Source organism: Lissotriton vulgaris, chromosome 4_1, assembly GCF_964263255.1.
Source record: "Lissotriton vulgaris chromosome 4_1, aLisVul1.2, whole genome shotgun sequence".
Taxonomy (NCBI): Eukaryota; Metazoa; Chordata; class Amphibia; order Caudata; family Salamandridae; genus Lissotriton; species Lissotriton vulgaris.
This window is the reverse complement of record NC_141691.1, coordinates 2,031,963,873-2,031,978,329: the sequence shown is the minus strand read 5'-3', so window position 1 is coordinate 2,031,978,329 and position 14,457 is coordinate 2,031,963,873.

Genomic DNA, 14,457 nt, shown 5'->3' with positions numbered 1-14,457 from the left:
TCCTTTCATCACCAAAGTTGCAGAGTCGTTGGGAAACCATCAATTTGTGTCTTTTTAAGATTCCAACTCCCTGTTAGATTCCTCCCAGTTAGGTTTCCGTGCCTCTTATAGCGCGGAGTCAACGTTATTGGAGGCTACTGACACGATCAGATTTGCCTTAGATCAGGGGAATTCAGCTATGCTGATTCTCTTTGATCTATAAGCTGCATTTGATACCATTTCTCACCCAATTCTAATCAAGATATTGCAGGAGATTGGTGTAAGCGGTAAAGCTCTGAAATGGGTGGAAAATATTTTATCAGAGCAAATGGTCTTGGATAAAGGAGTGCCACAGGGATCGGTTTGAGCCCTACTATTTTTAGCATATATATATAGCTACCCAGGCCAAGCTTATCAGGTTGTGTGGTTTTGATACCACTTCATACACTGATGACACACACATTTTCAGCCCATGGATTCTATACTAAAAATTGCATCATGGATGACAGCTAATTTCCGTCAGCTGAACACTAGTCAGATGGAAGTCTTACTTTTTGGGAAGGCTCGCTCAGTCTGATCTACTGACTTGTGGCCGTCCGAACCTGGATTGGCCCGGACGCCTAAAAAACTGCTAAAAAAAGTGGGTGTCTTTCTGGACGATAATCTATCTATGAATGAGTGTTAGAAATGGCGATTTCTGGTTGGCTAAGGCTTGTGCCAAAGCCAGACAGAAACCACCATTCTACGTCAGGGCAAGGAAGTCACCCGCCAAAGATAACCCCTGCTCACCCCCTTGGTAGCTTGGCACGAGCAGTCAGGCTTTTCCCGGAGGCAGTGTGTAAAGTATTTACTCACGCACCCACCAGCAACAACATCCAAGTCCCCCCACAAAAGGAACTCCACACCAGGGTGTATCAAAAATAGCCTTTGTATTATCAAAACACATCAGATAGTAATCACACCATATACATTGTGCCAACTGGCACGGGCAATATTTACAAGGGATTATGTACACAGGACAGGGCCACATGGACCACTGTCAGGAATAAACACTTATAGAACTAGCACTTTTAGAACATATAATACTTGTAGCACCAAATAGCAAATGTAGCACACAACCAGTAACCACTGGTAAATCACTGTACTTTGCAACAGCCTGCGCCATGAAATCCATTATACACAGTATCCCATCAGTCTAACTACATTAGACCCTCACCACCTAAGTAAAACCTTACACTAGTGGCGTAAATCACACAGGGAAGTATAATCTTCCTAACACAAACCTAAACAGGTAAAACAACCTCCTATGCAGAAACCATATTCAGAGGTATCAAAACACAGGGTGTGCAAAACATACTACACACAGTACATTTCCTAACACCCATATGTATCAGCACATAAATCAGCATAGCACATAAAACACATTAGGGTCCAGGTTGCGCCACTGTGCCAAAACCTAAACATAGCAGCTGCCCAAAACTTGCTGGGTAGCTGAGGACAAGAACAGGGCCTAAATTCTGCAGCTGGCACTAAGTGCTACACAGCTGTGGAAGGGCAAGGTATGGGTGAAGGAGTGCGACTCACTCCTGAGACCAAAGACATGTCCCTAGGAAGGAAAACCTAAACGAAGCAGCTGCCCACTAATTGCTCGGCAGCTGGGGTAAAACTGTGACAGGGGCTCTCCCTGGCACTCTGGGACAGAGGCTGCACACGTGGGAGCCTTCTAGGCTCTAGAAATAAACAAAGGTGCCCCGCGTTGGAGCCCCACATGGGCTCTGGGAATCAGCTCTGCCCCTGGGAAGAACTGTGGGGGAAACATGGGCCCCTCAGGACAAACTGCGCCACACTGAGCCATATGGCTCTAAAAATAATGGGGGGGAGGCTTTGTTGGAGCCACAGGGCTCAGCAAGTCACTAATAACACACATGGCCCCCTGGAGTACTCGGGCTCCCTAAATAACAAACATTGGCCCCTCTGGGCCCAGGTAGACAGGTATGGCCTGACGTTGGAGCCACGGATCTCTCACTTGCAAAGAAATGCCCCTGCATGTTGGAGCTGCCCACTGGGCAAACGGGGCCGCTCAGACTCTGTGCCTGTACTGGCACCACCTCCACCATTAGCTCCCTTGGGGGAGCAGGAAGGTCACCATTGCCCCCTCCTGCTCAGCCCTACTCACCGGCGGACACGGGCACTTCCAGCGGTGGTCTGCAGCACCTGTGGGGCTTCCCTGTCCTTACGGGAGACCCGCGCTGCCGTTGGCTACACCGGCCGCTGCCTCTCTTCACCCGGGCCCCCTCCTGGGACCCGGGGCTTTTTCTCCCCGGCAGCAATCGCAGGGCTATCCCTAGAGCGTGGGAGCCCCACGCCAAAGCTCACACCGGCCTCTTCCGGCTGCATTCTTCCTCCCGCTTCCAACCCGCTGGCCCCGCCCAAAACCAGGCGGGCCGAGGTTCGAGGCAGAAGGATTCCATCACCGAGGGTTAGGCTCCCTCGTAATATACAAGTAAACATCGGGGTGGGCATCCAACGTAATTTAAATATCATCCACACGTGCAATTGTCCTCTATGCAGGGTGGGCACCTGCCACTCTAAATAACCAGGCATAACGCAGGGTGGGCACCTGGGAGGCACAAAGAGGAGGGGGGGGGAATCCCTACGAGGGGGGATTCCCTGGATGAGGACTGCAGCGCTGCACTGCTCAACCCCCCAGCTCTCTCTCTCTTTTTCTAGAGAAGTCAAATAAAAGCACCCAGTCCGAGAATAGGCGCAGGAAGGCTGTCCCAAGCCTGGGGGAAAATCCACAAAGGAGGAAATGGGTCCCAGAGGTCCTGGGCATAAGAGATGGAGCACAGCAGCTCCCATCAAGGCAATTCCTCCAGAATCCAGGGGCTGGGCAGGGCCCAGGGAGGCAAGCCTTCCCCGGGCCCCAGCAGCTGCACGCCCCTGGTAGATTCAAGTCAGGATACAAGAAGATTTACCATGAGGTCACAGCCTCGTTTTATACACAAAATCCCTCTGTCTCTAGGGAGCAGGTGGGGGAAAAACCAGCACAGCTGGTTTTGGAGCACTCTGTTGCTCAGCCCCTCTCCCCATTCACTGGCCAGGCTAGGGTCATCAGTCGCACCACAGGGGGCAGAGCCAGCTTTGTGTAGGGGAAGCCCAGCCCTATTCAGGTCCCAGGTGCACCCCTCCCTCACATCAACATGCAGATCTTTCCATTCACCACCGGGGCAGACCCATCCTGACTCCTGGAGCCAGGCACACCAGCCAATCACAAGCCAGACAGCCATTTCACATTTACTGTACAGGCAGGCCACCTTCTAGAAGTGGTACTTCCACACTAGCCACATTAAAGCCTCACACATCATCATGCAGCATTCAGTCTCACGAGTTCGCAAATACCAAACTCAACCTTGCACTACCCACGCATGAGGAATTACCATGGACACAAATATTCCCCATGCATTCCTATGAGAGTCAGGCCACTCTCACACACGCACTCAGAGAGCGCACGCACTTTACACTGCGCCACAGTGCTATTGTGCGCAAAGACCAGAAATCACTATACTTATGTAACCTTAAAAGGCAAAAAGTTCAGGGTGAACCTGCCAGAAGGGCCAAGTCCAACAATGAGCATGTTAAAACTATCTCTGGAACCAATTTTGGCCCGATATGCATGCTTAGGAAAGCTTTTCATTGGGCTCTTCTGCATGCCAGGAAAGCCCTATTCCAGGCCTTGATAGTGAGCTGCCCGAGCTATGGAAATTCCCTTATAGTTGCAATATTTGAAGTACTTTTTACCATATGCAGGTGGTACAGAACACAACAGCGTGCTTGTCAGTAATCTTTCTGTACGATCTCCATCTGAACCTTTATTACGTTCCCTTCATTGGCTTCCCATTGAAAAGCCTGGGCTCTCAAAGCGTATGTGTTTAGTCTTTAAATCACCACATGGGAACAGACCATGTTATCTTAAAATCAAACTGCAACCATTTATCCTGGTATGCTTGCTCAGATCCAGTCAGCTACTACAGCTGTGCCCCGAATGTATCAGTACAGCCAGATAAGGTGGCCACTCCTTTTCCTTTTTTGCTCCTAAACAGTGACATCAGCTACCCTTGCCTCTTCACTCTTGCTCAGTCTCAATCTCTTTAAAGAAACTCCTCAAAACATGTTGTTTATCTTTAATCATTTTATGGTATTGTAACCAGTTCAGTTCATTATGTATTTATTTCGAAATAAAATTCATAAAAGACAACATACAATGCATAAAATATGATAAAAACAAAAATCATATCCCGTAATATTTAAAAAGTTGTAAACATACATTGTAACCAGTATCTGATGGCTTCAGCTCCGAGCGATCCCCTAAGGGATGATTTGTGCACCTTACAAATATAAATATAACATGTCGTAATGACTACGTGGTAACCGTTGTTTCCCCTTGGGATACTGTAACGACCGGATTTTCAGACCAGATATCACCAGCTCACCAAGACACCACCAATCCAGCCGAAACGTAACCATCTCCCTCCCCAAAACCTACTTACCACAGTACCTAGGTATCTTCCTGGGGATGGGGAATTAGCAATATGCAAGCTCATATCATAAAAAACACCACTAAATCTATATGATTACTAGGAATACTCACTGATTACTAAGAAATTCCATGTCACATCCTATGATCTCACCTTATAGTCTCACGGCAATCTAGCCCAGACTATGCCACTCTCTTCCTCATGGTGGAGAGCAGTTCTAATGCATCTACCATTACACACCGACCACAATCGGTGCTCACGCAAGCCACAATCATGCGGGTATACACATTGTCCACAATCAATGCTCTCATTAATGCCACTCTCTCTAGCGGCAATCTCACAACACACTGTATCCTCCCGGTGCTCTCACAAGCCACAATCATACGGGTATACACATTGATCACAATCAAGGCTCTCCCTAATGCCACTCTCTCTAGCGGTAATCTCTGTCCTATGAATACCTTCAGCGCTCTCTCTGTTGGGAAGTTTCTCTATATGTCTAATATTTACTGAGGGTGTCTCATACACAATATTATCCATTATGTGGCAAATAGGAGATCCAATCCTCTCACACAAGAATGGCCAAATTGTAGCATTCAGAGGTTATCTCCTGACCTCTCCTGACCTGATCTACACTCTTATCTACAGGGAAGGGAATGTCACATCCTTCTCCTGTCAGCATTTGGGTAAAAAGAAGGGTTAGCTCTGTCCTAGAAGATAACAACCAAATGTAATTACTATATGCAAAGGTTGTTCTCTGATTTAGGCGCTCTTTCTCCCTTTTGATCCATCAGTTACCATTACAGGATCTGGCTAGAAGAAAGGTTAGTCTTATCATGAATAATAACACTTGCACAGCTGTGGGTCCCTTTATTACACAATAGCAAATTATAATATCACAATAACTAGCAATCTAGACATAGCCTGTAAAGTAAAGGAAAATAGACACATCTAGGGAATACACAGATCTGCGGGGTCTTTTTATTAGAATGGCAAACAAGAAAGCTTTATTGCCAGATTACTAACACATTCACATATAGTTGAAAGAATATTGCTGCAGATAGCTGAAAAGGGAAATAATGAATTATAACAGGACTGCACACCGCTAAAAGAAAAGGGATTAATCAATGCAACAATACAGTAGGGAATATAGCCTAGGACATAAAGGAAAGGATTAATGTACATATATATGGGCACTAATATAACCGGACAGATATCACCTGATTATTATGAAGTCTTGTTCTAGCTGTCATCTCGGTCCCTCTCTTGTCCGTGCCTTGGCTCATCTCAGATTCTTCCTGCACTCTTGGACACACATCTGCACCCATCACTCTGCACTGGATTTCTTTCTCCCAAGAACTGTCTTCACCTTCCAACTTCAGTCTAATGCTATAGTTTCTGCCACTCTGATAACCATCTGCTCCACTAGCTTCTTCACTCTGGCTGATTGTTCCAGCTCCAATGTCCAACTCACTCCAGCAGCTCCCACAGACTTATCCACGATATAACTTCAGTCTCTTCCAAAAGGTATCACTCCAAACTCCAACTGTTAACTGCCTGCTCCACCTGATCTCTCATGATGTAACTTCTAACCGCTCCAAACTCTCCCATCTGCCTTGTAACTGCTCCATAGGTCAGCTCCCCAATCAACAGTCTCAGTTGGCTAACTGACTTTGTTCATGTCAGCTTACTTCTGTCTCCAAAGCATCTCACTCCAACTGCAAAGCAGCTTATTCTGACCAGCTCCTTCTTCCTGCAACTGCTTCTGACAAGTAACTGCTTCTGCCCACAACTGCTTCTGACAAGTAACTGCTTCTGCCCACAACTGCTTCTGACAAGTAACTGATTCTGCCCACAACTGCTTCTGACTGCAACTGCTTCTGACTGCAACTGCTTCTGACATCTCCACCTCTCTGCACTTCGCTAATATGGAATGCTCTCCCCTAGTGGAAAGTTCCAGCCAGTAGCCGCCTCCCACCAAATCCATGTACCAGGCTCCCTGCTCCAGGCGCTCTCACAGTGATCAGCTGCTTGTTTCGTCTAGAGACTTGAGCCCCAGGGACATTTCTTGATAAGATTCAGCTCCGGCCGGTTCTCTCTAGTTTGCAAAGAGCGAACAACACCTCATAACTAAAACATCACACTTGACCTACAAGCATTTCAGTCTGCCGAGGCAGAAAGCAAAATGGAGTTTCTCTGGTTCTGGGCCTTGTAGGCCCGAAAAGGATGAAATAGACACATAGCTCTATCAAAGTACATACACAAACCATACCAATAGGTAATATAAAGTCAGAACTACAGGATCCACCCTCTACTATAGGTCTTCAGGCCAGAAAATGATGAAAGGACACATAATTATGTCAAAGCCAATAGGCAATAGATGGAGTAGAGTCAGAAATAAGGGATCTATCATCATATAAAGCAGCTATCCTCTAGTTTATGCTTCTAAGTCTGAAAAGAGGCCTGAAAAGGACCAAAATAATCTAAGAATAGGGATCTAGAATGCTAGAAAGCTAAAGTCACCATCACTCAGAAATAGAACCAAAAACCCGGTCACGACAGATACTTTCCCTATTTGATCTTCTTTTGTGCTTTTTACCCTATTCTTCTCTCCATACTCTTACCCCTTTCTTGAACACTAATCTTATTGTCTCTACTTACCTATGTTTTCCCAACTCTTTACTTTAAACATCTCCTGTAACAGATATGTCTCCATTAATGAAGCTCAAATATTAATTTATTTTGATGAATTATTGTTCTGCCATCAACAGTCTTGTGTTTTCCTACTGGTGAATAAACACTTGATCTGTATTCATTCATCTTGTTTGTTCTGTAATTACTTTTGCTGGTATGAAATTTGTTAAGCTCAACCAAGTTACTTGACTGTTATTTATAAATAAAAAAAACACTCAAATTCATGTTTGTATCATTTAAAAGCATGCATCCGTAAAATACCTTCCTGCCATTCTAACATGTACTATCTATATTTGGGATAGAAGATCACTGTGTCCACTTTAATGCACATGTTCTGGTAATGCCCCTCCATACAATGATATTTACAGACTATCATTATAAAACTGCACAGCGTGTTGATAGAACCGTCCCCACAGATCAGAGCATGGCCTCTTTGGTGTGATACCTAGGCCTAAAACACAGGAGATGTCAACCGAGCTCATAGGCCCAGCATTGTCCAATATGCCCGCAGACACCCAGCAGAAGACCCCTCAAAACCAAAGCAAACATCATCAGCTGAATATCCAAGGTCACAGACTGGATGAAAACCTAATGCTTAAAACTCTACTTAGACAAAATGTAAAAGCTCATGTTTGGAAAAGACACTTCTTGCTGGTCCTCTGCCTGACAACCTTGAGACCTAGGGCCAATACAAAACCAGTTCATCTTGGCCATGAACCAAGGGATCTTGAATGACAATCAATGTTTGATGTCTAAACAAGTCAGCACAGTTGTATCCATCTCTCTATACCTTCGAACTCCTCAAGAGAGTGTTCAGATGGCTCACGCTGGACACTCAAAGATTTGTACCTCAAAGCTTTAATACTAGCAGCCTGGACTATGCCATTGCCCTCCAAGTCTGCATCACCTAATAACTTCCCAAGAGATTCCACGTCATACAGAACATTATACTCACTCTCAAACAACTGCTCAGAAAAGACACATCCAAACAATTCAATGGCTTCCACTGAATCACTATCCATAAACTCACCCTCTTCAAGATTCTCACACAAGCATACAAAGCACAGCCCAATCAAGGCCCAGAATAACTCAACAGCGTTATAGAGTTCCACGTACCAGTTTCCTCCTGGCCTACCTCCTCTGCATTCACGCCGCCAAAGTAGGGAGCTCAAATTTTTCCTTCCTGGACTCCAAAGCCTAGAATGACCTGCCCGTCTACATCAGAGCCACCAGGTACATACTATAATTTATGCTAGAAATTAAAAAACTAGCTCTTGCAATATGCTTCTGTCAGGACAACGCTATGCTTCTTAGAGTACCCTCCTGGCATATCCTTAGGATATGTTCCTTGGTAATGTGCATGTCTTACAAATAGGCATAAAATACCTATTGTAGGTTGTGACACATAACAGACACAGGCACATGTGGTGTCACTATACGCAGATGACCTATTGGTGGATGTTACTGATCCCAGCCGTTCGTTTGGACTACTGCTAGATGAGCTGATACATTTTGGTGGACAGACCAGGCTGACAAGTATACCTGCTAAAGTCTCTGTTGTACCCCCTCGCGTGTTTACAATAACTGCCTCCCGGGACACTGCTGAGACAAATGGCTAGGTCTTAATCCAGTACATTTAACCCCTTGGCTGCTGGGGTCATTCCCCTGCGTGCTGGGGGGAGGAGAGAGGGGGGGCGCGCACAGCACTCCGGTGCTCATGACGAGCTGAGCTCGTCATGACCACACCCGTTTCATTAGAACACTCGCACAGTTGAGGAATTTGCCCAGCATGGAGCATTCTAACGGTCATAACGAGAGCACACAAGAACCGTGGCTCATGACGAGCTGAGCTCGTCATGAGCATGGGAGGGGTTAATGGCATATCTCCTCAGCAGCATTAGCTATTGGTTCTCACCGACATGCTCAGTGTTAAAAAATGCTGGTATTCCTGAGCTGCCTGTATCTTTTTCATTACTCCCTGTTCCCCATACTGAATGAGCTATTGTAATAAGTGAGGTAGCAAGCGATTGCCACAGTATGGGGCAGGAATCATAGTAGGGTTAGTATGGATACGCCGCAATGCACCTATGAATGGGGGCGCTTAGAGTCCTTGATATTGAGGTCTACTGTCAGAGGGAATAGCTGCAGTTTGTGCTGGGTGGTATGATTTGCAGAACAGTACAGATTGGAGTTTCATGGAGGGGGCTCTGGTGGCATGCTCCGTTGCAAAGAGGAAGATCCATGTATAGTAAAGATCACTTTACAAGCATGGCAGATATTCTTCATTAAATGGAGATGGATAACTGCAGAATGGAAGGAGAGTGAAATTGTCATCCCGCTACAATAGGCTATTGACTAGTATAATTGGGGAGGAGTCAATATCTGCACTACATCGCAGCTCGCTATATGGCTCAGAAAGTGTGGGGTACAGTAACCCAAACCTGAGTGTCCCGTAAACTGGAGCTGCTGCTCCACACAGATAGTGGAAGAGGAATCATAATGGTGATTGTGATTCAGGTGTCCATGGAGTGAGATACCACTTGTAGATAAAGTACACATCCAAACTGTAAAATATCCAAAGGATGTATTCCAGAAGGTGAGAATAAAAGGAGCCCCCAACAGCATGCTAGCAGAGCACAGCAGTAAAGTAAACTGACTAAACTGTCAAAGATCACTGTCTAAATAAAGGTGACAGTTTGAAATCAAACATGCATTTGCATGCAGAGAAGAAGAACCTGCATGCAGATACATGTTTGAAGAAAAACAGAGCTGAGAATGCACATTACGTTCTGGCGCCCGCAGGTTGCAGAGACGCAAGGGCAGTGAAGGAAGAAGAAAAGGCCACCGCTCTCAAACATATCACAGCTGAGTACAAGAACATTTCCGAAACAAGAATACCACCAGTACAACACCTTCTTCTTTACATAAAAAACAACTGTTGGAAAACAATAATAATGAAATACTGGAGATTCTAAGGGGTTAGTTCACATAAAAATCTTTGAATTTAGAAGGCATCCCCACATTGCGAACACACCTCTGCAAAGAACAAGAAGGTAAGCCTGCCTCAAGATCATTATTACTGGTATGTAAGGAGTCTGACTTCCCTAAATTATTACAATTGTATTGGATATCAGACAAAGGGCTACTAGAAGCTGAACACGCTGCATCTTATAACCAGATTCCTCCATCATTTTTATGCGAGATATTATTTTGAATTTGTCTTTAGACACTTTCACTAAAACCCTTTTGCTCCACCAACGTTTGCCTTTCAAGAAAGCTGAGCCTTTAGAAACCCTTAAAAAAACTACTGGAGCAGACCACTTCGACTCTCCCTTTTTATTTTTTTAGGAACCTTTACCAAAACGTAATCACCAATTGCCAATTCACAAGTAAGCACTTCATGTCAGTAGTCAATTTCTAGCTTAGACTGCATTTGTTTCTTGGCAACACAAACAGACACACCTTCCAACAAGCTATTAGATTTCTGCGTATTCATATTCTTGACCCAATCAGGACAAAAGGAACTTCTAGGTAACCTTTTTCTTACAAGAAAAGGAAATACTCCTGTGGTGCCATGCAGGGCGAGCAAATAAGACCAAGGTTTTCTAATGAGGAATTCCTTGGGTAACGTGTTTTGCATGCCTTCCTAGAGAAAGCAATCAATGCGCTCAACCAAACCATTGATGGATGGAGTATAAAATGCCATGGTGATGTGTTTGATGTGTTGTTCTTCCAGAATGTACACATTTTGTGTTGAACAAAATGTGTCCCTGTTAGAACCGGTTGTCTCTAGTTGGCAGTGGTACGCACTTCTGACAAATAGGGACACACCTTTTCTAGTCAGGGCAAGGGGATCACACCCTTTGATAACCCCTGCTCACCCCCTTGGTAGCTTGGCAGAGCAGACAGGCTTATCTCAGAGGCTGTGTGTTTAGCATTTATGACCACATACAGTAATAAAGTGAATACACTACAAATGGACAGGACACAGTAGTATTATAAAAATAAGTATTTTTATATAAGGCTTAGCACAAGACCAAATAACGACAAAAATATACCACAATCAAAATAAATACTCTTGGAAGGAAAATTAATAGTTCAAGTGTAGTTTCTTCTCAGCACAAAGTCTTTAGTATCAAAAGCAACTCTTCTTCTTTAAAACACAGTTCTTGGCAACAATGTAACCCACACGGGAGTCACACGACGTCGAGGCAAATTTAATCCAAAGGGTTTGGCGTCAACCGCGAGGAGCGCTACTTCGAGCCCGGAGTCACACGGACCCCTAACAACACAGTACCTTAGGAAAAGGAAGCACACGAGGATCAGCGGCGTCGAGCAATCCGGCGTCGCGTCTTCGGTGTCGATCAGGCCTCAGTAGTCATCGATGTCGATGATGCTGTTGCAAGAGTGAGCAGCACTCACGGCGTCGAGAGGGCTGCGAAGTCGATGCGATCAGCAGCGGTGCAGACACGAGGTCCCTTGGAGCTGGGGCCGAACTCACTACTCACTGGCATTGCTGCTGGCGTCGATCGGGCCCGGCGGCCGGCGTCGAGGAAGCGGGACACTGAAGCCGTTACTCACGATGTCGAGCTGGATTCGGCGACGTCCGTCGGCGTCGAGATTGCTGGTTCTTTCAGAGGTGCTGGATTCACAGGTTCCAGCAAATAGCACTTTTAGCAGATGAAGTCCTTTAGCCCTGTGACTTCAACAGGAGGCTGGCACTCTTCCAACCCTTGGAGATTTTCTTAGCAAAGCTTGAGAGTACACACTCAGTTCCTCTCTCCTGGTTCCTTGGCAAAAATAAAGAAGCACAGCAGGATTCCCCCCAGCAAACAGCACACTGGCAGAAGGGGTAGGCAATTCCTTGGATCAGCAGGCTTCTTGTCCTTGGTTCAGGTTTCCTTGTCAGAAGTGATCTAAATTCTTGGTTCAGGGGTCCTTCTCTTATACCCCTTTTTGGCTTTGATCCCTTTGTCCATGCAGGGGAATTTCCCAACATCCTGGGTCTGTTGTGGGTGGAGCCAGGCCGAGGCACCTGGCCTATTCACTGAGCAGGGCTGGGTCCTCAGACGCCCAGCAGGAGGTGGAGCCAGCATTGTCACTGGCAGGAGCAGAGCTATCGGCCTCCTGGTAGGAGGTGGGGCTAGGATTGTCCATGGCAGGCACAGAGCCATCAGTCGCCTGGCAGGAGGTGGAGCCAGCATTGTATCAGGCAGGGCAGGCTATCAGCAACTACTCTCCCCCTACTCTCAATGCAAATGTCCCACTCATCCCACACTGACTCATTCAGACCTCTGGAGCCGCCCAGCTCCTGTCACACACACACCAAACCAGCAGAAACCAGAAATAGTTAGACAAGAAAATAGCCACTTTCTAAAAGTGCTATTTTCAAACCCAGAGTCCAAACGGATGCGTAATTAAACCCCGAGTTCAGGGGTACCAAACTCGACATTGCACCATGCTCCCCGAGCCAGCTAGGATTATAGCCCTAATAACCCTGGCAGCCCATTCTAACTAATGGAGAGCAGGTTACCTCGCAATAGTGAAAAACGAATATGGCTGTAATTCACTATTAGGACATGCCAACTTGGTCAGGCCTGTCCTACCTTATACTTACAATGCACCCTGCCCGTGGGCCTACCATAGGGGTGACTAACATGAAGCTAAGGGAAGGTTTAGAGACTGGCAAGTAGGGGTACTTGCGCAGTCAGCGTGACAGTACCAGACTGCACGCAGGTCAAGCAATGGCAGACCTTCAGACATACTTTTACTCTCTTGTGGGTGGCACAACATGTGCTGCAAGCCCACGAACAGCATTTGTATTTACAAGCCCTGGCACTCCTGGTGCGCTAGACTAGGGACTGATAGTAAACCAAATACACCAAACATGGGATTCAATCAATACAGCAATTTAACATAGGGAGCACTTGCACTGTGGCACTGATCAGCAGTGGCACAGTGCCCACAGTATTATCCAGCAAAACATCGTAAAACAGTGGAGGCAAACAGAAAAAATGGAGGAGAGACTCAAGCCAATGATGCCAGGTCTAACAGTCCCATTGTCAGAAACCTATTCCTTAGGTACCCCTTCAATAAGAAAGATACCTCTGAGAAAACTAATAACTGACTGTATCAGAATGAGACAAGAATTAAAAATACACCCATTAACGTAAATAACCTATAACCACCATTAAAAAACATTGTCCTGATGGTAAAAGTTCAAATGGTCCTGCAAAATCCCCATGCAATCTTGCTCCAAGCCGCCTCAGGCAAAGGAACCAGCATAAAGAGAGTTTCATGTCTCTTCCAATGCTTGTCAGAAGCTGAGCAGGTTGAACATCCCTTAAAAAACTTTTCAACCAGTGCCTCTAAAGATGACCGCCAAAAGAATTGTTTCAAAAGTTTACAAGTGCTTGAGACTCTTAACTGCCCACCATGTGTTTCCTTGAAGAGAGACACTCTGAGGGATGAAGGTTGAACACAACTATCACCCCTCACCAGAACCCCTTCAACTAAAGCTAACTCATCAGCAACTTGAACAAAAGGCCGTAAAGAAGATTCAAAGGAGGTTTCTTTATCCGAACCTTTTTCCCAAAGATTTGTAACATTAACAAGGATGGGGTCCATAGAAGCAGCTTCTAGCTACTTTTTGTGCAAAATGATACCAGAAATAGAAACCTCTCCGTCCACTAGTGCAACTACAACGTCCTCATTGTTCTCACTTTCAGTAGAATCATCTTGAATGGGCAGTCTAGAAAGAGAATCTGCTCTCACGTTTTTCCCACATAGAATGTACACCAACGTGAAGTTGTGTTCTTGCAATTCTCAATGACTCTACAGGAAACATCTAGGCCTCAGGAAAAGATACATGGACGATGTTTTACTGATATGGAAGGGGCTGAAATTGAAGCAACTAATTTCATTGATTGGCTCAATCTCCAGGACCCTTTTCTAAAATTCACTTACACCATGAGCAGGTTACAGCTGGTGTTTTTAGACCTGAACATCATTTCAACTGCAGACACCCTGATCACCACTACTCATTTTAAACCTACCGCAAGGAACTGTCTTTTTTGGTCTACAATAGATTCCACCCCAGACAACTGAAAGAGAATCTGCCTTTCCGCCAATTTTTAAGATTGAGGCGCAATTGTACTGAGAAAAAGGATTTCAACAAACAAGCAAAAGACCTCACTGAGAAACTCGTCAAGCGACATTATCCTCAACATCTAGTCATGAAAGCAAA